Raw genomic sequence first — 26,929 nt, 5'->3', positions numbered from 1 at the left:
TCTCTCTCTCTCTCTCTCTCTCTCTGAGAGATTTACCTGTCTACCCTGGTTCAGAGTTTACATAATTCCAAGCCTCAGCTATTCATCTTTTTGCCTTTGGAGGAAGATCTTTGATTGGAATATTTAACCATTGTATTACAGTTTGAATAAATGTAAAATAGCTCAGGAAGGAAAAGAAAAGATGAAGATTATATTGATAACACCAAGCTAAAGAACTTGGAAGAGGAATCAGTCTTTTAAACTTTTTTGTCATTACCTATAATTCAAGGACAATGATGTCTAACCAAAATGATTTATAAAGATTGTTAGAGATTAAAAAACAAAATAAAAGTTAACGTATAAAAAATTTAGCCAATCCCATGAGGAAAAATAGTGCTGTGGAAAAAATGGGAGATTTGGGCTCACTAGAAACTTTTCTTTAAAACGTATTTTTGTGACATTATTGAATCTAGCTTCCAAAGCACAGATTTTCTCTCCTATTTATCTCCAATATATCCACTTCTCTACCTGCCAAACCAGTCCAAACCACCCATCATCTGTCACTAAACCACTATATCATACTTCCTTACTTCTTCCTTATGAGGAAAGATCCAGGTTTTGTAGAACATGAGATTATACAATTCAGAGTAGATCTTTAAGAAAATAATATACAAAATTATGAAATGAAAATATTGATTTACAATGGAACATGAATCTATAAAACACTCACAAATTTTAACACATTGACAGATACCACAAAATTTATTTTTATTTTAATCAATGAAATACCTGATATATTTTTAAGATATTTTCCCTCTCTTTATTTGGCAAGAATTTGGTAATAATTTTCCAGAAAGAAGACAGAAAGATTATTTAATCTTCCCTCTGTCTTAGTTGAGAAAAATGTGTTTATTTTGCTTTTTTTTTTTTTACTATTGATAGTTTTGATACATAAAGCATATCATTTCACACCCAAATATACTGGATATTTAAATACCATAATATTGGGTCCTTTAAACACAAGAATTTTGATAGATTTCAGTTTGCATAAATACCATCAAAAAAGAAAACAGACAAACACACATACAGAACTTAAAACTGTGTATGCTGCATTATCAGGAATATTCCTCCCAGGACAGAAATGTTGTTTTTCAACTTAGAATCTATAAAAACCAAAATTTCACTTATAATTTTAACAACATCATGATTGGAAGGTTTTTCCATAGATTAGCTTTACTCATTGCAAGCTTTGAATCTTCTCTCCTATCTATTTAAGTCTGGAGGTGGTGACCAAAGGGCATATTTACATCACAATAGGCCCTATGACCGGTGCACCTTTTCTTCAAGATGGAGATGAGTTGGCACAGTGAATGTTAAGGAGAGCTATAGGAATATCTGCTTTGGATTGGTAGAAACAGGCTAACTTGGCAATGACATACATATTTCCACTAAACCCAAGTCAACCGCACCCACATTATCAACTCCCCTTAGCTTGATCCCCAAAATGCCTACGGCCCCTTCAATGTCACCAAAGATACGGGGAAGTGTGAATGGAAAGTCAAAGTGGAAAGTCAGATTGGAAATAGAGGAGGTCTTCATCAATTACAGTTAAGATGGTTTATTACAGCTAATGTAAAAAAGGAAAATGTGACCATGTGATTACATTTCTGGGATGCTAGGATCCTTCTAGTGCCAGACTTGGCAAGTGAGGGGTCCTGAAGCTTAGTCTCCTTAGCTTTCCAGTAAATCCTCTTCTACTTCTATATGTCTTTACAGGTGTGCTACTAGCCTTGTAGGCTAAGCAATTCTATAAATTCTATAAATCATATGGTGCTTTCCAGGGCTCTTATCATCCTTGACCTTCTTGAAATTAGATACCAGCAGCACCCCCTCCCAATCATTTACCATCAAAAGATGTCTTCCTTTTCCAAAAGCAGCCTGGGGGAGGAGAAAGTTTCACCCCTAGAATGATAACCATATTTTTAACCGTATTTCAAGAGCTTGAGTAGTTAGCACATTATTTGGAGCCTCCATTTTCAGTATTAGAAAAAAAGAGATACAAATATAAAATCAAGAAAGTTAAATAAAATCTCTTTAATGCTAAATTTGAATTGGTAATGTCAATATCAAATACGCATATATATTTTATAGCAGTATCACTGAAAAGGCCTAGAAGCACTAACAATACGGTAGAATGAACCCACTTAGGACTAGTTTCGAAAACCTGTGCTTCTTGGAGGAATGGCAGATTCCTGGTTTGGGCACCTTGTTATTCCAGAAAGCAAGTGAGCTATGCGAGACTAATGAGAGACATGCCAAAGGAACACAAGAGTCAAATTTAAGGAGCTTCCTATTGGCCAAAGATGGGACAACTTGAATATTAAACAAGAATGATTTTTGCAATTAATGAAGACATACTGGGTATATAAAATCACATATGTTCATAATGATACTAAAAAAAAGAAAAAAGGCAGGGGCTGAGGGAAGAAGTCAAAGCACATCATCGAATGCCGCAATTCAAGCAAACAAGCTATAATACACCATTTCAAGATAATTAGGAAAAACTGAATAAAGGTTTGGCCTATGGGGTTAAACGTGTGTGACATGTTACCCACTTTCTTTTAGACCCTTCTTATTACTGCCCTTTTGTAAGGCCTGACCAGATACATTACCTTTTATCTTTCTAAGTCATCTTGAGCCAATCTCCTTTTTGTCCCTATGTTTCAGCCACAGAAAGTTCTTCAAGTTTCTATAAACTGTTAAGGCCATTCTTGATTCACAGCCTCCACCAATGCCATTCTCTTTTCTTTGCCAACAGCCACACATGACACCAAACTCAGCAACATTGTTACAGAAGGTCTTCCACTCATTTTCCAAAGCTATTGGCTATCATATCTCACATAGCACACTTTGACTTCCTAGAACTTAACTCCATTTCACAGTTATACATTTGCTTTGCAATTATTTGTAAGAATCTGCCATCAACACTAGAATAAAAGATCTCAGAGGTAGTGTGCTGTGTCTCTTTTGTTCTCTGTTATATGGTCAGTTCCTAGGACAGTGTCTGACACATAGAAGGTGCCCAATAAACATTTTCTGAGTGAAGAAACAAAATGCAATTTTAAATTAAATACTTACAAAACATACTTAAAAGTAATATATGGGCACCTGGGTGGCTCAGTTGGTTAAGTGTTACCTTAGGCTCAGGTCATGATCCCAAGGTCCTGGGATTGAGCCCTGCATTGGGCTCTCTGCTCCAAGGGGAGCCTGTTTTTCCCCTCTCCCTCTGTCCCTCCCCCTTGATAATTCTCTCTCTCTCAAATAAATAAATAAAAATATTTTAAAAAGTAATATATATGATTCATACAAAACACTTTTGGAGATGAATGTATTCATTGCACCTCTTGCACTTCACTATACCCTAAATACTATGTTGACAAAATCACAAAAAGCAGGCAGGTCTGATAGTATGTGGACATGTCTTTCTAAATCTGATTATTGACTAAGTTTTAACATAAAGCCTTCAATAATAATTCTTAAAATATTTTTTTGGCCATACAACATATGATACTTACTCTTGAACCCATACAAATTTCTTCCCTTCCCTGCTTCTTTACACACTGAACACCAACATCAAATTATATAACAAAACTTTTTTTCCAAATGTATATATCTGGACTTGCCAGAAATTTAAATAAATGGAAATGAAAGAGGCTTCTTTGCTTCAGTAAGGAATGGACTAAAAGACTCCCACAAACACTCTTTATTTTCCTTTCATTAAATAGGTTTTTGTGAATGCAGCTTCAGCTGGGGCAAAGAATCATTTATTGTTTCACAGAACTAGGGCTGACTTGGCAAAGATTTTTGTTATGGGCAATGGGAAGATGCTAGTTGATCTGTTTTCGAAAAATCAGGTTTAGAATGTTTTCTCCAGAAATTGCCATGAGAGGAAAAAATATAGACTACCCAAATACCATCTTATAAAAAGAAAATTAAGAGTCATAGAGGAGGGAGGTGGAAATGGGAGAGGAATCCTGTCCTATAAATAATTCTTGTTTTTGCATTTTAAAAACTAGATGATTGTCATAAGAAGGAGCAATTGCAAAGATATGGAAGCAAGCTTTACAAAGACACACTCATCTTAGTTTCTTAGAGGAAAACAAGCATCTGAAGAAGGTTCCATATAGTATGAGGAAGGTAATTAACTAATTTCAATGAGACTTATTTGTCTTCACAGTTCAAATGATCCAATTAGAACTTCTATAAAGTTCAACTTCCTGGAAATAATTAGATTTTCTTTTTATTGTTATGAAAATATGGTTTAAATGTCCAAAGTGGAGCAGCATTACCTTCATGATATAATTATTCTTGTATCTGACAATGAACTCATTTTTTTTTCCAGAGGTATGGTTGCGTAATTTTCCTAAAATGAAATTTATCCCCTTTAAACATAGTTCACTGAATTTTAGCAAATGTACACAGTCACGTAACAACCACCACAATGACGATGTAGAATAGTTTAACTATCCTAAGAAGTTTCCTCTTGACCATAGGTAATGAATTTCCTCCCATTACCCTAGCCCCAGGTAACTGTTAATTTGCCTCCTGTCACAAAAATATTGTTATTTCTACAATTTCATATAGCTGGAATTATATAGTATGTATGTAATACTGTGGCTATTTTTTTTTTTTTTTTACTTAATTCACTTAGCACAATGTTTTTGGTATTCATCCATTTTTTAGCATATATCAAGAATTTTTTTATGATGAATTCTGTGTGTGTGTTTGTATGTATGTATAAACTTATTTATCCATTCACTAGTTGATGGACATGTGGCTGTTTCCAATATGAGATGATTATGAATAATGAATGCTCCTTAAAACAATCATTAAAATGCCTATGTGTGGACATAAGCTTTCTTTTCTTTTGGTATTTTCTAGGAGTGGAATACCTGGGTCATATTTTAAGTGTATTCAACTTTGTAATACCGATATCTTTCTCCAAAATGGCTTTATTATTTTGCATTCACACAATTAATACTGGCTTCATAAAATGAGCTAGGAAATATCCCTTCTTTTTATTTCCTGTAAGAGATTTTATAGAATTGGCATTATTTCTTTCTTAAATGTTTGGTAGAATTTACCAGTGAAATCATTTGTACCCAGGGTTTTCTTTGTTGGGGGGGGGTGGATGAGGGTTAACTACACATTCAATTACTTATATATCTATCTACATGTATGTATATATGTAAAGAGATTATATATAGATGTTATATATAATATATAAATCTCTCTCTCTGATTAGCTGTGTGTGTGTGTGTGTGTGTGTATTCTTACTAATAATATAGGGTTCTCTATCACCATTCAGGTATTCTATGTCTTCTTCAGTGACTTGTTGGTAGTTAGTGTCTGAATTTATAGGTGTAGCGTTCTTCATAGTATTCTCTTACTATTCTTTTAATATGTGTAATTTCAGTTGTGATGTCCACTTTTTTTAGTCTTTAGTTATTTGTTTCTTTGCCCTCCCTCTCTTCACTCCCTTGATGCACCTGTCAGAAAGTTTATCATTTTTTTAACAAAATTACTTTTGATTAAACAGATTTTCTCTATTTTTTTGTTGTGATTTTTAATTTCATTAATTTCTGCTCTAATTTTTATTATGTATTTTTTCTATTTCCTTTCAGATGCTTCCTTTTTCTTCTTTAGCTCCCAAGTGGAAGCTTTGGTTATTGACTTTAGATCTTTTCTTTTTTTCTATTAGAAGCCTTTCAGGCTATGAATCTCTCTCTAAGCATTGCTTTAACTTCATCTCACCAGTTTGATAAGTTTTATCTTCTAATTTTGCTCAATTCAAAATATTTTAAAATTTCCATTCAGACTTCCTCTTTCTCTTTGTTATTTAGAAATGCATTATTTAATTTCCAAGTATTTGGGGATTTCCAGATATATTCTTTTATGGATTTTTAGGTTATTTCCATTAGAGTTTGAGAAATGCTTTGAATAATTTCTATTCTTATAAATTTGTTAAGATTTATCTCCTATAATTTATAATTTGCACTTGGGAAGAATGTGTATTGTGGTTGTTGACTGGAATTCAGTGATCTGTAAATGAGGTCAAGATGATTGATTTTTCCCCCTGTATTCTATTTTTCTGTGTACTCATTCTATCAATTAATGAAAGAAAGATGGTGATTTCTCCTAATGATAATTGTGGATTTGTCTATTTCATCTTTCAGATCAATTGGTTTTTGCCAAATGCATTTTTAAGCTCTATTGTTGAATCTGTTCATATTTATGATTTATATTTTCTTGGATAATTGTCCTCTTTATCATTATGTACTATCCCTGTTTTTCCCTGATAATCTTCCTTATTCTGAAATCCACTCTGTTTGATATTAATACAGCTACCCCATTTTTCTTTTGGTAGTGTCTACATGGCATATCTTTTTTAAATTCTTTCGCTTTTTTAAAAAAAATCAGTATTTCAGAATGATTTGATGTTTACATAGAGTTGCAAACATAATATAGATAATTCCCATATCTCTCTCACCCAATCCCACTGATACTAACATTTTATATTACCATGGTTCACTTTTTATTTTTTTTATTTTATTTATTTATTTATTTTTATTGATTTATTTGACAGAGAGAGAGATAGTGAGAGCAGGAAAACAAGCAGGGGGAGTGGGAGAGGGGGAAGCAGGCCTCCTGCCGAGCAGGGAGCCCGATGTGGGACTTGATCCCAGGACCCTGGGATCATGACCTGAGCCGAAGGCAGACGCTTAACGACTGAGCCACCCAGGCGCCCACCATGGTTCACTTTTTAAAACTTAGACACCAACATTATTACTTTTCTAGTAACATTATTTCTCTGTCCCAGGATTCAATCCAGGATACCACATTTATCTAGTCACCATGTCTCTCCTTAGCCTCGTCTGGTCTGGGACGGTTTTGTAGTCTTTCCTTACTTCCACTGTAACTGAAATATTTGTGAAATGTTTCTTAATTGGAGTTTGTCTAATGTTTTCCTCTTTACTAGATTGGCATAATAGGTTTTAGGCAAGAAAACTGCAGAGATCAAGTGTCCTTCTCATTCCATCATATCAGGGACTACATGATATAAACACGAGGTATCACTGGTGATAATAATCTTGATCATTTGGTTAGGGAATGTTTGATAGGTTTCTCAACTATAGAGTTACTACTTTTCCACTTTCCATATTCTGTTCTTTGGAAGTAAGTCACTAAGTCCAGCCTACACTCAAGGATGGGACACGTTAAGCTTTACATCCTATAGGGAAGAGTATCTATATATATTATCTGAAATTCTGTGAGAACTGTTTGCCCCCTCTTTTCCATTCAATTATTCATTTATTTATTTATTCATATCAGTATGAATATTTATTTTCTGCTTTGTGTTGTTCCAATAGCATATTATTTATTTATTTTTCTTGAACTATTACAGTTTCGGCTACTGGGACCTCCTTCAGGTCTATTTCAATCTCCTTTAACATGTCCTCATTATTTTGTTTTTACAGCATCTTTTTACTTTAGCTTTTCTGTACCTTTATATTTAAAGTGGGTTTCTTGTAGATAGCACATAGTTGGGACTTGATTTTTCTATCCAGTCTAATGATCTTCACCTTTTAACTGGTATATTTAGACCACTCACATTTAAAGTGATTACTGATACATCAATGTGGTTGGAATAAAATGTACCCTGTTTTTAGCTGTTTTCTATTTGGACTATTTGTTTTCTGTTTCTTGTTTTCTTTTTCTGTCTTCCCTTGGTCTAACTGAGCATTTTTATGCTTCAATTCTCCCCCTCCCCCACACACATGCATACATATATATGTGTATATATATAATATGTATTGTCCTGCTATCACAGATTCCTTGGCTTTTTTTAGTCTTATCATATGCTTGAGAAAGGCATTCTTCATTTCTGTTACTATGGTTTTGATTTCTAGTATTTCCATTTGATTCTTTCTTATAGGTTTTAATTTTTTTGCTGAAGTTACCTTTACTTATAACCTTATATACTGCCTCTTCTTTCCTCTATCTACCTTTTTCATAAGCACCTCTCACTTAATAATCATAGTTATTTTAAAGATTTATTTATTTATTTTAGGAAGAGAGAGAGAGAGCATGCAAGTGGGGGAGAAATGGATGGAGATGGAGAAAGAGAATCTCAAGCAGACTGCGCACTGAGCAAGGGGCCTGATGAGGGGCTCAATTTCACAACCCTGAGATCATGATCTGAGCTGAAATCAAGAGTCAGATGCTTAACCAACTGAGCCACCCAGGTGCCTCCAGTAATCATAGTTATTTTAAATTTCCTCATAGTTAAAACATTTGAGTCATATGTGAGTCTAGTTATATAGATTTCTTTACCTTTTCAGACTGTATGTTCTCTTGCCTTTTTGTACGCTTTGTAATTATTTCTTGAAAGCTAGACATGCTGTACTGGACCATAGATACTGAGGTCAATTTTGTTTATGCTTGGAGATGAACACACCTTTACTTCTGAAGGGGTTTTGGTATGGGAGGTTGTGTTATTATTGTCAGCAGTTGGAGTAGGTGTGAAGATTTTAGTTGCTATGGTTACCTTATTCCATCACAGGCTTTAATTATCTCTAGTGATACCCTGTGTTTATGGGGAGGGCTGCATTACATTGTTATTTTTATTAAACGTGCTAGCATGGAGGTGGGAAGTGTAACAGAGGGGGGCATTTTCTAATGTTCTGATAAAGATTCAACCTTAGGGAAGCACTATGAAGTTGGGTATTGGGATAATGAATTACTTTTTTTAAATCTTCATGAAAATGCTATGTCAATTTTGTTAAATAATGGTAATATCTTAGCTAGAAAACAGGTGGAGTAAGAAGGATTAGAAGAAAGATTTAATAAGAATGTTGCAAAACTACCTTGGTAAAATTAATATATTAATCTCTGTATTGTGTCCTGGAAACACATTATAAAATTTATTATGTCAGAATTATCATATAGTAGTTACAAGTACAATTACTGTGTGAAGTCTTTCTACTCTATGTATACACATCAATTAATAAAGTAGTTATTTATAACTAGCAGTCTCTGGGGTGGGGGGGAGAAGGGTTCTGTCTCTGAATCCTTCTTTTCCCTCTACTAACTTCCTGTCAATGTCTCTAATAACTTTAATTTGGCCAACTTTGATGATCAATACTCAATATTCATTTTCATTGGTCTATGAGCTGCATTAGACATGATAGATCACCGGTATATTCTTCACAAACAACTGCTTCACCTCACTAGCCACTTTATACATTTCTCTTTGCTAGCTGCTTTCCAAGAAATCTCAAGGTCTAAAAGTTGAAATGTCCCTTGGCTCAATCCTTAACTGCTCTCTGAAAGTAGCCCCATGATAAGATCTTAGTCTTTAAACATTAAACATAAATACAGTTCTTATATGCTGATAATTTCCAAATTAATATCTACAAACTGGAGCTCTGCCTTGTATGCCACACTCCTATATCTCCAGTTTCCCAGTCAATATCTCCATTTAAATGTGTAATAAACATCTCAAACTCAACATATCCAGAAACAAATGCTTTTCCTGTGCAGCCTGCTTTCTCTTAGTTTTCCTCGTAGGTAGACTAAAATCTATCGTATCATCTCTCTCTACTCCTTCTCTCATACCTCATATACATCCAGTTTAAATCCTTTAAAGCAATCCTCAATAGATAGATAACAATATGTGCTCTTTTTACTCCACTGTCAACATCATCTCTTTCCTGAATTACTGTAATATCCTCTTAAACACTTTCTGTCCATTCTTGGCCCTTTAAACATTTGCTCTTCACATAGCCACCAGAGTGATTCTTTTGGAATACAAGTCATACTGTCTTGTTTCTCCTTTCATAAACATCTGATAATGGATCATTTTACTCAGAATAAGAGCCAGAGAACTTATAATCACCTATGAAACCTAGATGTTCAGGCCTCCTTTGTATCTTTATAACCTTATATACTGCCTCTTCTTTCCTCTTTCCTCTTTCACCTCTTTGAGATTTAAAGTGCTTTTAGTATTTCAGAATTGTGGCTAAGATCGTTGGCAATCCAGGGCTATGTCTAATGAGGCTAAAATCCCATACTGGCCTTGCTTCACTTTTCAAATCTGCTAAACACTGCAAATTCAGGGCTTTTGCATTTGGTTTTGTCTCTGTCTGAAGTGTTTTTCTCTCAAATAGCTGCATGAATTTCTTGCTTCTTTAATTATCAATTAAATAAATTGATTAAATAAATCAGCTATTTATCAATTCTTTTTTAATAACCTTATAAAACAGCAACACTCTCTTCTCCCAAATCCCTTATGCTCTCTACTGTGTTTTCAGTTACCCACAGCTCTGCTTAACACAGTATATATTTATTTGTTTACTGTCTATCTTCCCATTATGATGTAAGTACCTAGATGGCAAAGAAGCTGTCTATCCTATTTACTACTGTATTACCCTTGCCTAGAAGTACATTTGACACATAAGAGTCACTGAATCGGTGATATGTATGCTGACTGAATAAATGGATGAATAAATCCCAGTCATTTTACTGTCCCCCTGAATGTTTTCCTTGGACAATGCTATATAATAAAGTGTTTTTTTGACTAGAGGCTAGATCTAGACTCCTCCAGTTCCTTATAAAGATTTTAACCATCTTTTTATGTGTTTTCCCAAAAGTCATCTTCTGACAGTCACCAAGAAACACAAATAATAGAATATTGGCCTGCCCAAAACTTAACCCTCAATAGCACGCAATCTACTAAGTTTACAGAGAAGCTGTTCATTTGTATAAATGGCTAGTAGCTAACGATTTCTTTGTAGCCAAGCAAGTATTTCCATGAATAGGAGTATTCAAGCAAGTATTTTCACCAATGGAATTGGGACTTGGAAAAAATCTCTAAATATGAAATCACTTATTGTAGAAGGAGATGAGATTTAAAGTGTTTTTACTATTTCAGAATTGTGTCTAAGATCGTTGGTAATCCAGGGCTATGTCTAATGAGGCTAAAATATCCAATAGTTGTGACATTTAAAAAATCCTGTAAATTTTATTTTGTTGTTGTTATAAAGGATATTTTACATTATTTGCAATTCTATTCAAATAAGAAAAGATATATTTTTGGTTTTGGTTTATAGCCAAAAGAGAAATCCAGTCCACAGCTAGCTTCCAAATCTTTATGCCATGAATAAATTCTTCAATTCAAATAAAAGAGCCCTTTTGTTAAACCTGCATTCTATCCATCTAGCATCAAACGCAGTGAAATTAGAAGTTCAAATAAAACTTCTAATTAAACACACAGGTTAAATACATAGATCTAGTGTCTGGATTTAGAAGCTTAAACTACCTTAGAGTCAAAGCATACAGAATTATAAATTTAAGGCAAACACATTTAAAATGTACGGTTCATACACAAAGTCCTCTCCAACAGCCACAGATGACTATGAACCTATTCTACCACAGGTGCACACATCAAGGACTTATACCATAAACACACCCAAGAGAGATGCTTGCTGGCTAATGATGAAGGATGTATAACCCAGACAGCATTTATCATTTTGATTTGAACACAACTATATCCCAATATTAAGACCTTCAAGATCTGTTTATGGTAATAGTGTTTCCAGAGTTCACACTGCTCTTGAAACCAGCTGCAAATATCCCCACAGGCAATTCTGTATTACTGCCTAAACTGTCAGTGATGAATTCAGTTCAATCCCACTCAAACACTGTGATTATGTACTATAAAGAAGACCAAATTATTAAGTGCAAATACTATGATTTCTCCAACTGTGGTTACGTATGGATCAGGACTGCTCCCTGCAGAGCTACTGTCCTGAGATAATTCTCTTTTTCAGACTGTAGGAGCCAAAAAAAAAAAAGATTACCAAATCTTGGTTTATAACAATGTATACTTTTTCCTTTCCTTTTTCCACAGATACTACAAAATGATCAATAACTTTTTTATTATATATACAAACTCGAATATCAGTAATACTGAAGAAGATAGGTAAAGGAGGAGGAGGTGGTCTGCCTCAAAACTCTTCTACAATAACAGAGGTAAAAAGAATTAAAAATATTGAGGTAGATGGACAGGATTAGAAGGACTTGATCTGCAAATGACTTTCTAACCTGCTTTCTTCATGATTTAAAAAGCAAGACTGATTTTGTCACAAGAGAATTTGCATATACCAGGACAATTTTCTTTGAAACATCATAAAATTTGTCAGTAGTAAATTAAAAATAAACAATTAAATACAAACACATTTAATTCTTTCAATAATACCTTGTTACCTAGTTGAAAATTCTTTCATCTTTTCCCAACATCCTCAGCTAACTTCATCACTACTATTTCCATGAATAGGAGTATTCAAATATTAGCTCTCAAATTTAAAAAAATCCTCTCAAGACCCCTCATTATTTCCAGCAACGACCCCAGCTTCCTCTTTCACAGTAAAACTCCTCAGCGTTTACTCATTGTCTTTATTTCCCAATCTCTAATTCTCCCCTCAATCTACTTCTCCTGGGCTCTGTCTCTGCCACTTCCACAAAGTAGTTCTTTTCAAAGCCATCAATGACAATGAAAGCTATGCTTAATTACTCCTTTTCTCATAATCCATACTCAAACCATTTTAAAATCCTGTGGTCTCTAATTCCAAAACATTACTCAAATCCCTCCAGTTTTCTCCATCTGTATGACAACTGCCCTAGTAAAAATATCATTATCATTCCCTTGGAATTTCCCCGGTCTCCTCTTTGATTTCCCTTCTATTCTTCTTTCTAATCAGACAACAACCATAATAAATATTAATCAAATAATATTCCTCAGTAGCTTTATTTCCCTGCTTCTAATTCTTCAGTTGTTTTATTTTGCACTTAAAATTGAAATCTATTATGTCCCATGGAGCCCTATATTTTCTGGTCCCTGTCTATCTTTTGGCCTCTTTTACCAAAATATCTTCTGAATTCTGAAAAACAATACTTTAACTCAATGGACTCTATTTTGAATAGGAATTTAAGACCATGACTAAAGGTAGGGAAGAAAAACTTTTAACAGGAATCTTTCTTCAGAATTCCTAAACTGACAACAGTATTGCCAGAGGGTGGACAACAATCTTTAATGACCTATAACTGATAGAAGTAAATGAACCAGGGAATTTGAGCTTCCTGTCTGCTTTCTTTACTCCTTCATTCCCACCCACTCTCTTCCAATTTGCAACAGGTAGCCAGTTTCCCCACTCTGGGCTTTCTTATGCAAATCTCCACCTCTCCACCAGATCAGCATCCATTCTGGGGCTCTCTATTGCAAAAATCTACATTTTGATTGAGACTCATTCACATAAGAACATTAATTTTGCTACATAGGTATATGTATTCTAAAAATGCTTGATATTTCTGATATCATAAGTTTTACCATATAATTAAAGCTGTTTTAGAAAATATTTAAAAAGGTAAATGAGTTGAAGCAGAGAGCAGACAAGAAGAGGAATATGATCAGAGCACTATTTCATAAACCCAAACTCATCTTCTGACAAGCTTGGCCCTGAGGGCAAATGCTTTTCTTGTTCCTATTGATTTTATGGTATGAATCTGACTTTAAGTCTCTCCACTTCTCTTACTTTCCCTATCCTTAATTCCTTTTCTTTCTTTTTTTTTTTTTAGTCAGAGAGAGAGAGAGAGAGCACAAATGGGGAACGGTAGGCAGAGGGAGAAGCAAGCTGCCTGCTGAGCAAGGAGCCCCATGTAGGACTCGATCCCAGGACCTTGGGATCATGACCTGAGCCAAAGGCAGACGCTTAACCAGCTGAGCCACCCTGGTGTCCCAATTCCTTCTCTTTCTTGATATTCTCTTTGTCATGGTCTTATTCCAGGCCTTATGCAAAGCCCATTAGAGTTACAGCAATACCCCCAAATCTTGCTCTATTCTATCTTTTATATTATGGTCAGGAAACCTTTTAAAAAGACTATGTGTGAGGTTCTTAGGAAATATGAAATGTTCAAAAAGTCAGGTCACTAACCTACTCAAAGTCCTTCAATGCCTCCTATCACCTTCAGATTAAAATGTAAAACTTTTAGATCCATCTATGGGCCATTTGGCCTGATCTACCTCGGAAGGTTTTTCTCCTGACATTGTCCAAGCACTTAATGCTCCAGATAATGAAAATCATAATTTCCCAAAAGAACCAAATCTCCCATGTCTCTATGCCAAATACAAAAGTGAATACATTTTTCAGAAAAGGTTATTAGGAAGAAATAAGATCTGAAGGCAGTATGGAAGCCTGAAGCAAGAACTTGTTTCCCATACAAAACTAAACTGGAATGAATTCCCAGAGAAGATGAAGCATACTGAAGAAAATAAATCACTGACGAGGACTCATAGTTTCTAGTAATCATATTTACATGTGCCATAATAGGAGAATGATTTGGTATGTTTTCTGCTCCAACAGAATGATTTGACAAAGAAGTTTAAAAGTTTTAAATAATCTAAAGGTACATGAATTATTATGGATGTACAACACTGTAGGAATTTAATTAGGGTGTGACCAACCTAACACCATCAGAGCTAATGGTAAATTTAGAGAAAACAGTGCTGACCTTTATGGATAGCAAAACATTGAAAAAAATGATGCTGCAGAAACATAACCCCTTTACTCAAATGATTTTAAGGACTTCACTACTCCTTGATTAAACAGCTTCTTTAATATAGCAAGCAGGTTAATACAATTAGTACTCAAATTGATATCAATGGTCTCGAGTATAAAGACACATAAAAAAAAAAAATCACAGAAATATTTTCCTAGCTAAAGTAGTAACCACACAGTCCAAGAAAAGAGATGATGACAGATGATTCATTAAACAATTAAATTTGTACTGTTTAAAATCATTGAACAGAAGGCAAGGGAATGCTTAATTATTATACGTAAGTAAATTTAAATACTTTTATGATTTAATCTTGACATTAAACCTAGATTATAGGTACTATCACCACCATTTTACAGAAGAGGAAATTGAGACTAATGGACTTTAAATATCTTTCCAAGGAAACATGGATGGTGAGCAGGACAACTTGGAGTCAAGCCCAGAATTGCTATTCCTAGTCCCCAAATGCAGATAATAATAAATATCTTACAATTCCTGTGATTATTAAATGAGATAGTGTATTAAAATTGCCCATCACAAGGTTCAGTTCACACTGTATGTTAAGAGAAAGGCTCCTTCCAGTCTAGTTACAAGGGTATCTCCATAGGCAAAGATTTCGACAGCTTTATAACAAAATCTTGGCCAATTCCATACATATCACACACTTTTACTTAAATTCTCTAACCTTGGGGTTGTGAATTTCAATGCCTTATTAGAGGCAGGTCAATAACAGCAACCTGCTGGTGGGGCTTATAGGGCTTATGGAGAATTGGAAAGTGCATGCCACAGCTATGGCTATTAAATTAAAAACAAAACCAAACCCCAGCTGTTCAAGGATGAGAGCATTTTCTGACATACTAAGCCTGGGGGTAACAATTTGTGAACTTGACCTACATGCTGAGGGCAAAGCCAGACCCTTATTAGCTTGGCATAGAATCCAGAATCAGAGAGCTGATATTATATCCCTCTCTATTTCATCCTAAAGGATAACCTCATCTGGTGCAAAGTGCCCACAACCTTTAGCATGTAGCCGTAGTGATATTTTCCTAATTTCCCAATGTTTACCATCCCAAGGCAAGACTGATAGACCAAAGATAACACCTAATATGGGATCAGGCCATCATTTCTCTAGTTGAGATGCTGCTTCTTTCCTCTGAAAGTGTGAACTAAAGGCAGAGACGGCAGTTGGACTTTGCTGAGCATTCAAGCAGAATGATCATATAGAGTAGACTTGAGTTAAAAAGGCATTCCTAGTTCACAAGGAAGCTAACTATATGGGAAAGCAAGAACAACAAATAAGTAGGAGCTGTCTGTGAAAAAGGTGAGCTGAAAAAGAGAAGACTCACATTGGGTAGGAGAGATGACAGAGGGAGGAAGAGACAGACCATGTAGCTTTTCTGGGTTACATAAATAATTCCAGTTCCAACCTTTCTGGGTCTTTAAGGTCTGGCTGTACAGTAGCACCCAAATTAAATTTCTACCTAATTTCCATTACATGTCCACAACTTTACAATATATCACCCATTCCATATGAATAGATTTGAGTGAGTTTTTAGAGCCCGGAGCTTAAGGGCACTTGGTAAAAACAAACATCATCAGTTTCTCTATTAGATGTTTTGTTTTTTCCTTTTTTTTTTTGCAATCCTACTTTACACAATGTGTAAATTCCTTCTTCTCAGGAATTTGCATTACACATATGTCAATGCTTAGAATATCTTGCCATTGTGTAATTTTCCTAGATTCCCATATAATGCTGAGACAAGAAACTGGGTATTAATGGGTTACTAAGAATACCTCGGAGAGCCACAGGTCTCTAGAGATGTATAATTGCTTCATTTTTATAGATATTCCCAAAATTCTTTCCAAAAGCACAGGCACCACTGAACAATGTAATACTATAGCAGTTTTACTGCAACACTACTGGCATTGAAAATTTTAATTACATGACAGTACAAACATATAATAAAGCACAAAAAAAAAGTATTGCTGATGGGTTTTTTATTTTTGTTTTGTTTTGGTGTGGTAGCAATAACAAGAATGAGAAAGATTTAGCTTGGGTACTCCTGAAAGAAGTCATTCTTGAGTGTTTTTAAAGAGGACAACATGATATGGTATAAAACAAAACAAAACAAAACAAAAAACAAATAGAGTATGAGAAAAAAACCCAGGTCCTGATCTTAGTCTTGAGGCTAGTTAGTATGTTATTTAAATGGCCACATCTTTTGTAAAACATTAATTTGTTTAACAAACACATGAGTATATGCTCTGTATTTAGACTGATCTAAGTTATGTGATAAAGAGATGGATTGTGGGTGAGGGGATGGGTTAAATAGGTGATGGGGATTAAGGAGGGCACTTGATTAAGGATGAGCACTAAATATTGTATGTAAGTGTGGAATCATTATATTGTACACTTGAAACCAATATTACACTGTATGTTAACTAGCCAAAATGTAAATAAAAACTACAAAAAAAAATTCTCTACTCTAGAGATAGAACATTCAGGCCAATTCTCCTGATAACAATAACTAGAAAATATGAAAAAAAAATTAAAATATCTATTTGAAATTATTAGAGCTTCAAAAGCGCTGAATAATTACTAGGGCAAGTTCCAAAGAGAAGATAATATGACACGAGAGAACAAAAAATGTGAGTGCAAATTAGGAGTGAAGGGGATGTTATTTCTCTAGAGATATATGCCAGTGCTAGAAGATATTCTTGAGAGACATGAGAAGCTGAACAGTTTTGAGGGACTCATGCACTGGGTGACAAACACTGGCGTTCAGAGCCTACCAAGGTGAAAAAAAGCAGATAAATCCCCTAAGTTTTCATCTAGAACCACAGAGTATTATACCCTAAATATGAGGGTGAATCAGAAATAGAATTGTTCTCTAAAGGATCAAAGCCCAGGTTTTTTCAGTTTTATTGAGATATAATTGACATATAATACCGTGTAAGTTTAAGGCATACAATATGGTATCATACACTTATATGATTACTGCAGTAGAATTAGTTAACACTTCCATCACCTCACATAATTATCATTTATTTTTTGTGAGTATTTAAGATGTATTCTCTTAGCCACTTTCAAATATATAATACTTTAGTATTATTACTCTATTATTATTAACTGTAGTCACCTTGCTATATGTTAGATCTCCAGAATTTATTCATCTTATAACTGGAAGTTTGTACCCTTTGACCATTATCTCCCCATTTCACCCATCCCCACCCCCTGACAACCTCCACGCTGCTTTCTGTTTCCATGAGTTAGGCTTTTATACATTCCACACATAAATAAGGTCATACATATTTATTTTTTTCTAATTTATTTCATTTAGTATAATGCTCTCAAGGTCCATTCATGTTGTTGCAAATGTCAGGATTTCCTTCTTTTTCATGGCTAAACAATATTACATTATACATATATATGTATGTGTTATATTATATATAATATGTATACACATATATATGCATATACATATTTTATATATATGTATTATATGTGTATATACTATTATATAATATAATTATATATATGTATATACATATTATATGTATATACATTCAGTTGTTTCTATATCTTGGCTATTGTGAATAATGCTGCAATCAGCATGGTGGTACAAATATCACTCTGAGATCCTGATTTTATTTCCTTTGGATATATATTCTAAAGGTTTTTAATTTTTAATTTTTTGAGGAAACTCCACACTGTTTTCTATAGTGATTATATCAATTTACATTCCCAGCAAGAAGACACAAGGATCCTTTTTTTCCTTCATCCTCAGCAACACTTGTTATCTCTTGTCTTATTGTTAATAGCCATTCTAAAGGTATGAGGTGATAATCTCATTGTGGTTCTGATTTGCATCTCCCTGATGATTAGTGATCCTGAGCATTTTTTCATGTACTATTGGCCATCTGTATGTCTTCTTTGGAAAACTGTCTATTTAGGTCCTCTGCCCATTTTTCAATTGGATTTTTTGCTATTGAAATGTATGAGGTAGTTATATAGTTTAGATATTAACCCCTAATCAGATAAATGGTTTGCAAATAGAATCTCCCATTCCATAAGTTGCCTTTTTATTTTGCTGGTTATGTCTTTTGCTGTACAGAAGCTTTTATGGTTGAGGCAGTCTCACTTTTTTATTTTTGCTTTTGTTGCTGATCTTCTGGTGTCATATGCAAAAAACTGTTGCCAAGACTAATGTTAAGGAGTTTTTTCCTGTGGTTTTCTCCAGGACTTTTATGGTTTCAGGTCTTATGTTTAAGTCTTTAATCCATTTTGAGTTAATTTTTGTGAATGGTTTAAATTGGAGTCCAATTTAATTTTTCTGTGTGTGATTTTCCAATTTTCCCAGTAACAGCTATTGAACAGTTATTGATTTCTCATTGCAGCAATGAAACAACTTCTCAATGAAACATTGCCTTCTGTCTCGGAAGACAATGGGGTATCTTCAAATTTTGGAAGTGGGATGAGGGATATTCTTTTTAAAAGTCTTTATCCAATCAAGTTTTCTTCAAAGTGAGAGTAAAAGAAAGAAATTTTAGACCAAAAAATAGAGAATTTGTCATAATCAGACCTGCATTTAAGAAAATACTAATGCATCAGGTGTAAGGAAAATGATCCCAAATGCTAGCTATCACAGGCAGACAGAATGGCAAAGAAATTAAAATGGGTATTTATTGCAGAAAGCAATAATAATACCAAGAAGTCTCAGAGACTTGGGATTTACCACTTTCCAGGTCAGTCTTAAATATTCATAAGCCTGATTTTTTTTTTAAACTAGAAAACTACTTACTAGTTTTAACTGTTCATCGAGTTAGTTCATTTACTTGAAGCCCAATGGGTGAGTTGAATATTCTCTTTCAGGAGGCTCCTTTATTATTGAGATATAATTCACATACAATGTTATATTAGTTTCAGGTGTATGATGTATTGATTCAACAATTCTAGACATTACTCAATGCTTACCATAATAAATATAGTCACTGTCTATCATTCTAGAGTATTACAATATTATTGACTATATTCCCTGTGCTGTGCTTTTCACCTCCAGAACTTATTTATTTTATAACTGGAAGTTTGCACCTCTTCATCCTTTATCTGTTTTACCCATCCTCCCACCCACCTCCCCTCTGGCAACCACCAGTTTGTTCTCTGTATTTAAGAGTTTTGTTTTTTAGATTCCACAAACAAATGAAATCATATGGTATTTGTCATTGTCTGGCTTATCTCACTTAGTATAATACAGTTTAGGTCCATCCATGTTGTTACAAATGACAACATCTCATCAGAAGCCTTTTTTGCTAGTAAAATGACAACACATTTTTCTCTCAAGGGAAGACTCCTATTCACTGAGATTGCAAGACTGATGTATAAATTCACAAAGCCAAATTATTAAATTATATGCATATCTCTCATAATACTAAAAATATTCATACCCATATGACAATCCCATTTTCTCCATACTATTGTATTATTTTTCTCTGAGAATTATCATCAAAAAAGGGAGAGAATTCTTTGAATAACCAGACTAGTCTTTAGACAAACCCATTTAGAATAGGACTACATTTCAGAACCAAGCTTGTCCACAAACATCTCATAGTATGAATGAGCATGGATCTTTGCCAAAGGGCCATATTACCCCCAGTCTGTTACCTAAGGCCACCACTATGAATATAGTTTTTTGATCCATCCATGGATAATAATCACCAGTCATGTCCCTCCCAGACTTACATCTATATTTAAGTTAATATGGTCAAACCAGCACTAGAACTATTAAGTTTCTTAAGGTACTTTGCATATGACTGTTCTACTTTATTACAGGTTGATTTTATATTTTAAATAACAGAGAGTACTCATATATCTCTTATTTTTAACATTTTGATGACTTCATCTATACATTGACAACAGAAAAATTATTGCTATTCTTAAGTAAAATAACTAAAAATACATCCAATGTACAGGTATGTGTGTTATACCACCTTGACTCAGTTACTGTTGCTCTAAAAAATATGATACAAATTTTAACAGCTGCTTTTTCAACTTACCTGGTGAACAATGACATTTTTCACACCATTTGCAGCTTTGTAAGGACTGGCTGACAGGCAGTGTAGAATGTGTAAATGCCTCTCTTTGATATGTTATGAAAACTGACAATCAGTTAAAACTTGTGTGGTGGAGCAGTAATACACAAAACTGGAGATATGTTTAAAATGTACTGGAAGGGGCACCTGGGAGGCGCAATCGGTTAAGCGTCCAACTACTGGTTTGGCTCAAGTTGTGATCTCAGGGTCATGAGATTGAGCCCCATGTTGGGATCCACAGCTCAGTACAGAGTCTGTTTCAGATTCTCTCTCCCTCTCCCTTTGCCCCTTCCCTCTGCCCCTTCCCACTGCGCATGCACTCTCTCTAAAATAAATAAATCTTTAAAAAAATTAAATGTACTGGAAAAAATGAACATCACTTCAAGATTCTGGACCAAAAAATTGACAATCTAGACAATTAGAAATTAACAAGAACATGTTACAGCAGCCCCAGCTGTCCCAGAAGACTGATTTACTGTAGTTATATGGAGGGAAAGTTCTTGTATATATCATTATCCTAAAGCACTAAGGAAATTGTTAATAGTAGATAATGCATATGGAAGGTAGGTATGACTAAATAGGTAGGAAGATGTGAATGAATGACATTGGAATATTGAATTAAAAACTTTCTATCCTTTGGGGACTTGGGGAGAATGTGCTATGTTTTATTCCGTCCTGACTTAGGCACTTGCCAATTAATGAATTATAACTGTAAGCTAATAGCTCTGCTTGAGTAAGGTCTTTCAAGGGAATACCTTATTAGCAATAATGAGGCTCCCCAGACAAGGAGAAGGGAAATCCAATCATTTTACAGATGAGGAAACTGAAGATCAATGAAACTAAGTTTCTAAGGTTACACAAGAACTACGAGATTTATGTAAGCATTTATGCTTAGATAAATAAACTAGTTAAACATAAACAGGATAAGTAAGATACAGCCTTAAAAGCAAAATGTTTAAGAAAGACTCATGGTATCAAATAACAAGTTCCATTAAAAACAGCATTATGAAATAATCATCAAATAATTGAATGAAACATACAAAATATAGAGGAATTGTACATTTATAGTATATAAGACTGTATAGTTTATGAGACTTCCTCTGAACTCAGCACTATCAAAACACCTGTTATATCTTATCCAATTTCTAGCATGATCTCTCAAGCAGGGCTCACGTAAACCAGAATCCCTCTCCTGAAGGAGTCCACAGCTTAATACACAAGAAGGTACTATTGGTAAAGAATACTTGAGAGTTGATTATGATAAAACAAAACAAAAAAACAAGTCTTAGAAAAGAGTAGAAACCAGCAGCTATTTATTAAAGTCAAAGGGAAGAACAATTGAAATTGTAGGACCTGACAAAAAATAGACACAAATCAGTAACCTACTTCTTTGTGTGTTGACAGCTCTTACATTAAAATCTGCTTGCATCCATTTTATTGCATTGATTCATTTACAACTTTGGCCTCAGTCTTCAGTCCCACATTAAGATGGTTTCTTGTTAATTTCATTATTTCATCGAAGAGTCTCTAATTGAAACTAGATGAGACCTAAGAGGACAACCTAAATTGATCCATTTTAAAATAAATAGATCAAAAATTTCACTGACTAGAGATCTACTGTTTGGAAGAAAAAAAGTCACAGATTTTATGTGATAGGGACTTAAGCAAGGCTAAATGGTAAAAAGAACACAAGACTAGGAACATGGTATCTGTGACAACACCAGTGGTTCCCAAACTTAGTGGGTCTTCAAAATCACATTTTATATCCAGTCAGAAATTACAACTGAGTAGTCTTGGGGTGAGTCAGTAAACTGTTAACCACCCATGACTCCCCCACCCCAACATGCACATAGTCACACACAACATTGCAGGTAGTTCTAACAATCAGCTAGGCTGGGGGCTCATTAAGTTAAATCATCATGGGCACTTAACCTCATCTGTGAATGTAAGAGGTTCCCATGAGATTACTTTTTAATTGACATTTGATTGCAAATTTTACGTTTCTGATACAGCCTCTTGCCTAGTCCAGGGGTTTATTCTAGAGAATGCTTGATAGATGATTCCCAGCATCCCTCAGACAGAACTTGCTCTCTCTGGAGGCTATTTGTCCCATTGTTATGAAGCTCCCTATGCTGAGCCAAAAAGTGCAACTTCCACTGATTTGACTGAGTTTTACTCTTTGAAAATACACATTCCCCTGCTGTCTGATAGCCCTTCAGATGTTTCAAAACTGATCTTGCATCTTTCCTCCATAATTTCTTTTCCAGGTCAAAAAAGGTGTAAAGAGTATAGCCATAAAAAATATAATTTTTTTTTCTTGATAAGCCACTTAAGATGGAACAACCTCTCAGAATCAATAAGAAGTTGTTTCACTAGAAAGGAAGAAAAATCAGTAAAGTAATTTGGAGTCTTGTATCAATAGTTGCAGTTAGAGGAAATCTTGCCAAGAAGAAGGCTGAGGAAAATTGTAGGAGTGTTACAGCCTACCAACATATGGGGTGTGGTAATTTCCAAAGTAAGGAATGGAAGATGGAAAAGAAAAAAACAGTAACAGTTACACACATTTGAATAACTTTTAAAATTAAACTGTGTAGGCTGTGGCACATATTTTTAAAATTATTATAGTATTTTGGATAACCTGTTCTATCAAGGAAAATTAATCAAATCAATGTCCAGATTATTTTTATATATGGTCATTCAAATATAACTGCATTTGTATATAAAGTGATTAAATTACATAAAAAAATAAGATGCAGTCTAAAAAACAGAGGATAAAGGAGGTATGCAGAACCTTCCTTGAAAACATGAAAACATGGGGCACGTGGGTGGCTCAGTCGGTTAAGCATCTGACTTTTGATTTCAGCCCAGGTCATGATCTCAGGGTCATGAGATCAAGCCTCATGTCAGGCTCTGCTCTGGGAGTGAAGCCTGCTTAAGATTCTCTCTCTCTTCCCCTCTGCCCCCCCCTCCTCCATCTCTAAAAAGAGAAAAAGAAAAAAAGAAAACATGAAAACATGATCAAAGTAAAAATCAATTACACACCAATTCTAAGAATGATATAAATAATAGATTCCCTCTAACATACAAAAGAGGCTAAGTCAGGATGAATAAAAGTACATTCTATTTACAGTTCAGGAGAAGGACTATTCAACTTATTTCAAGTGGTATGGTTATTAGTTACCTAAAAACATGTATGTAATCAAAGCTTCAAAAATTAGTTTTATCACTCCTCTTTCTTCTAGTCAGTGTTTTTATTTCTCCTTTATTCAGTTTTTCCTTTGTTTTCCACAAATTTGCTACTATCCTGATCATTCTCCAAAACTGTTATCACACACTTTATAAAATTGTTAGGTCAAAAGTCCTTTTGTCCAACTCTGCTGTGGATATTTTTGTTTTTTGACATTATTGATCAGTTTTTCTTGTTGAAATTCTCTACCTTTAAGTTCCAAGACTTAAAGTGTCTCGATTTTCATTGTACTTCTATCCGTCTTTTTGGGGATTTTCTTCTTTCATTTGTCCTTCTACAAGAAGCCAACCTATCCCTTTTTTTTTTTAAATACAAAATCAATAATAATCAGCCTTAATATAAATCTCTACTTCTGAACTTTCAGTCAGCTTCTAATCCCTTATCTCCAGCTCTCTCCTCAACATTTTCACTTGGATGTCAGGCTATTATCTAATAGAATTGAATGGTGTTTGAGTTCCAACTGACCTGAAGATCATCTAGTCAAATCTTAAGTTTCAGATAAGGGTATAATTTGAAAGAATAACCATGCAAAGTCACTCAGATTACAGGGGTAGGACAAAGACAGTCCCCAGGTATTTTGTAATATAGCACTACTACCCTTTGTGCCACCTTACACACAGATGAATATAGATTAAATTTAGATTAAATTTATAAATTATAGACCATAATTTATTAAGATAAATTAGTATTTGGGGCAGGACAAGATTACTATCAACAATTTCAAAACAAATATATATATTTGGCAATGTTCAAGATTGACTCACAAAAAAAGTTGTTGGAATAAGGATTATTTTTCAAGTTTTTGAGAACCTATAAAAATAAACTGCTTTGAGTTGGTTGGCTCAATTCACGTTGGCTGATACGCCAGATGTCTCCACTATTCCTCAAAATTTGGAATCTGCTCCAACACCTTTATTAAGAGTGCCTTTATCAAATTTAGATATCTGGGATGGCAGTTTGAAGAGCTCTGCAGATCCAGTCCCTTGGAAACACTGGTGGTAACTAGCGAAAAGTGTAATAAAGATAACCATTTAAGGTCTGTGAAAATGGTTCTAAAGACATTGAGAAAATTAAGAAATATTACTTTGGAAAATCTGCTAATGCTTGATAAGAACAGTGAGCATCTGTGGCACTTTGACCATGACCTGCTCCCTCACTCCCCCGTTCTCTCCCCCTGGACAATAAACACAGCCCCCACCATGCTTGCTCCCTCTGCATAAATTCCTCTCACCAACAACCTTTCCAGGTTCCTCTTGAGCCCTGGAGCTGGCTCTACTTCCTCCCTCCCTTCCATGCCCTGACCCTGGATACGGTTGTTTAGCTCTAATAATGTAATACAGATTGGTTGTGAATTAAAAAAAAAAAAAAAAAAAAGTGTGATGACAGAAGCTCCAACCTAGGCATGGTGAAGAAGAAAGCCTAGCTCCCATCCCCTGAACTCCCAGTCAAGAGATACGGTATTTCAATATTATGGGCAGGGTACCAGAATTTCTCTTGACCACCTCCCAGTTACAAGTTGCAGAGGCTAAATTCTTAGTAAGTGTGGTCAAGAGCTTGGGGGCTCCCTTCCTCAATCCATCTCCCACAGAGCAGAGGATCTGCCCCAGGCTGAGAATTCTCAGGCCCTTATTTCCCTTGCCCCAATTCATTCATAAGGCATAAGTTAAATATCAGAAGAGGCAAGCTGAGAAGACTAGAGGCTACTATAGCCATCCCACACCTTCATAATGGGGGTATCCCCTAAGGAGGAGGAGGAGGAGGAGGACATTGCCCCTCTTCTCAGCTCTGGAGCAGGGGCTCAGAAATTTTGTCCGCTGGGATAGACAGTTGATATGAATAAAGAGCTCCAAATCTCTCTTCAAAGGAACTGAATGTTGAGTGTGATTTGATTGTTGGTAGTGCTGGATTTTCCATTTCTGAGTGGGCTCTAAACTGGCTCTGGACCCAAATTATTGTCATTTCTCTATCAAATGTCAGAATCTCTTTGATTCCAGCTCTGGACCCTGTTAGCTAGTTCTGGCAACAAGTCTCGCTCAACCTGCCATTACAGAGATATTCTAAGAATCAAGCCAAGAATTTGGTCAAAGCACTCAGGGCTTGCTCATTTTATTCTAGCTAAATCTAAACCTGATCCTGAACTCCTATATCACAAATTCAGAGCAAAAGACTGGATTGAAACCTTGTTTCACAAGACAGAGGATCATAGGGGAAGGGAGGGAAAAATAAAACAAGACAATACCAGAGGGGGAGATAAAAGGTAAGAGACTCTTAATCTCAGGAAACAAACTGAGGGTTGCTGGAGTGGAGGGCAGGAGGGATGGGATGGCTGGGTGATGGACATTGGGGAGGGAATTTGTTATGGTGAGCACTGTGAATTGTATAAGACTGATGAATCACAGACCTGTACCCCTGAAACAAATAATACATATTAATAAAAAAACAAAACAAAAAAATACTTTGGAGCAAAATTCTCCCTCCAAAGGGGGTTCTTGTGTTGGTCAGATGTACCAAAAAGAACTTATTAGAAATTTTTCCAAATATAGTTGAAATACACTTTCTAACTTTATATACCATTTCCTTCCTAACCTTACAATTATGTAATCAAGTTTCTACTGCAGAAGACCACATTGGTAAATTGTATACTTGAAAAATTTTGTATTTAAGACTGTCAGTGCCAAGCTACTTAAGAACACCTGGGCTTTAAATGGAAGGGTATACAAAAAACTTATATGCAGAGCATAATTGGGCACTAATAAAAGACCTACTACCCCCCCCCCCCCCCAAAAAAAGAAACCTTGTTTCAATCCTAACTCAATAAAAATTCTAAGTCCTGAGGCACCTGGGTGGCTCAGTCAGTTAAGGGTCTGCCTTCAGCTCCGATCATGATCCCAGTGCCCTGGGATTGAGCCCTTGTCAGGCTTCCTGCTCAGCAAGGAGTCC

This window comes from Phoca vitulina, unplaced genomic scaffold (assembly GCF_004348235.1).
Source record: "Phoca vitulina isolate PV1807 unplaced genomic scaffold, GSC_HSeal_1.0 scaffold12, whole genome shotgun sequence".
NCBI lineage: Eukaryota > Metazoa > Chordata > Mammalia > Carnivora > Phocidae > Phoca > Phoca vitulina.
Note: the sequence above shows the minus strand (reverse complement) of the source record.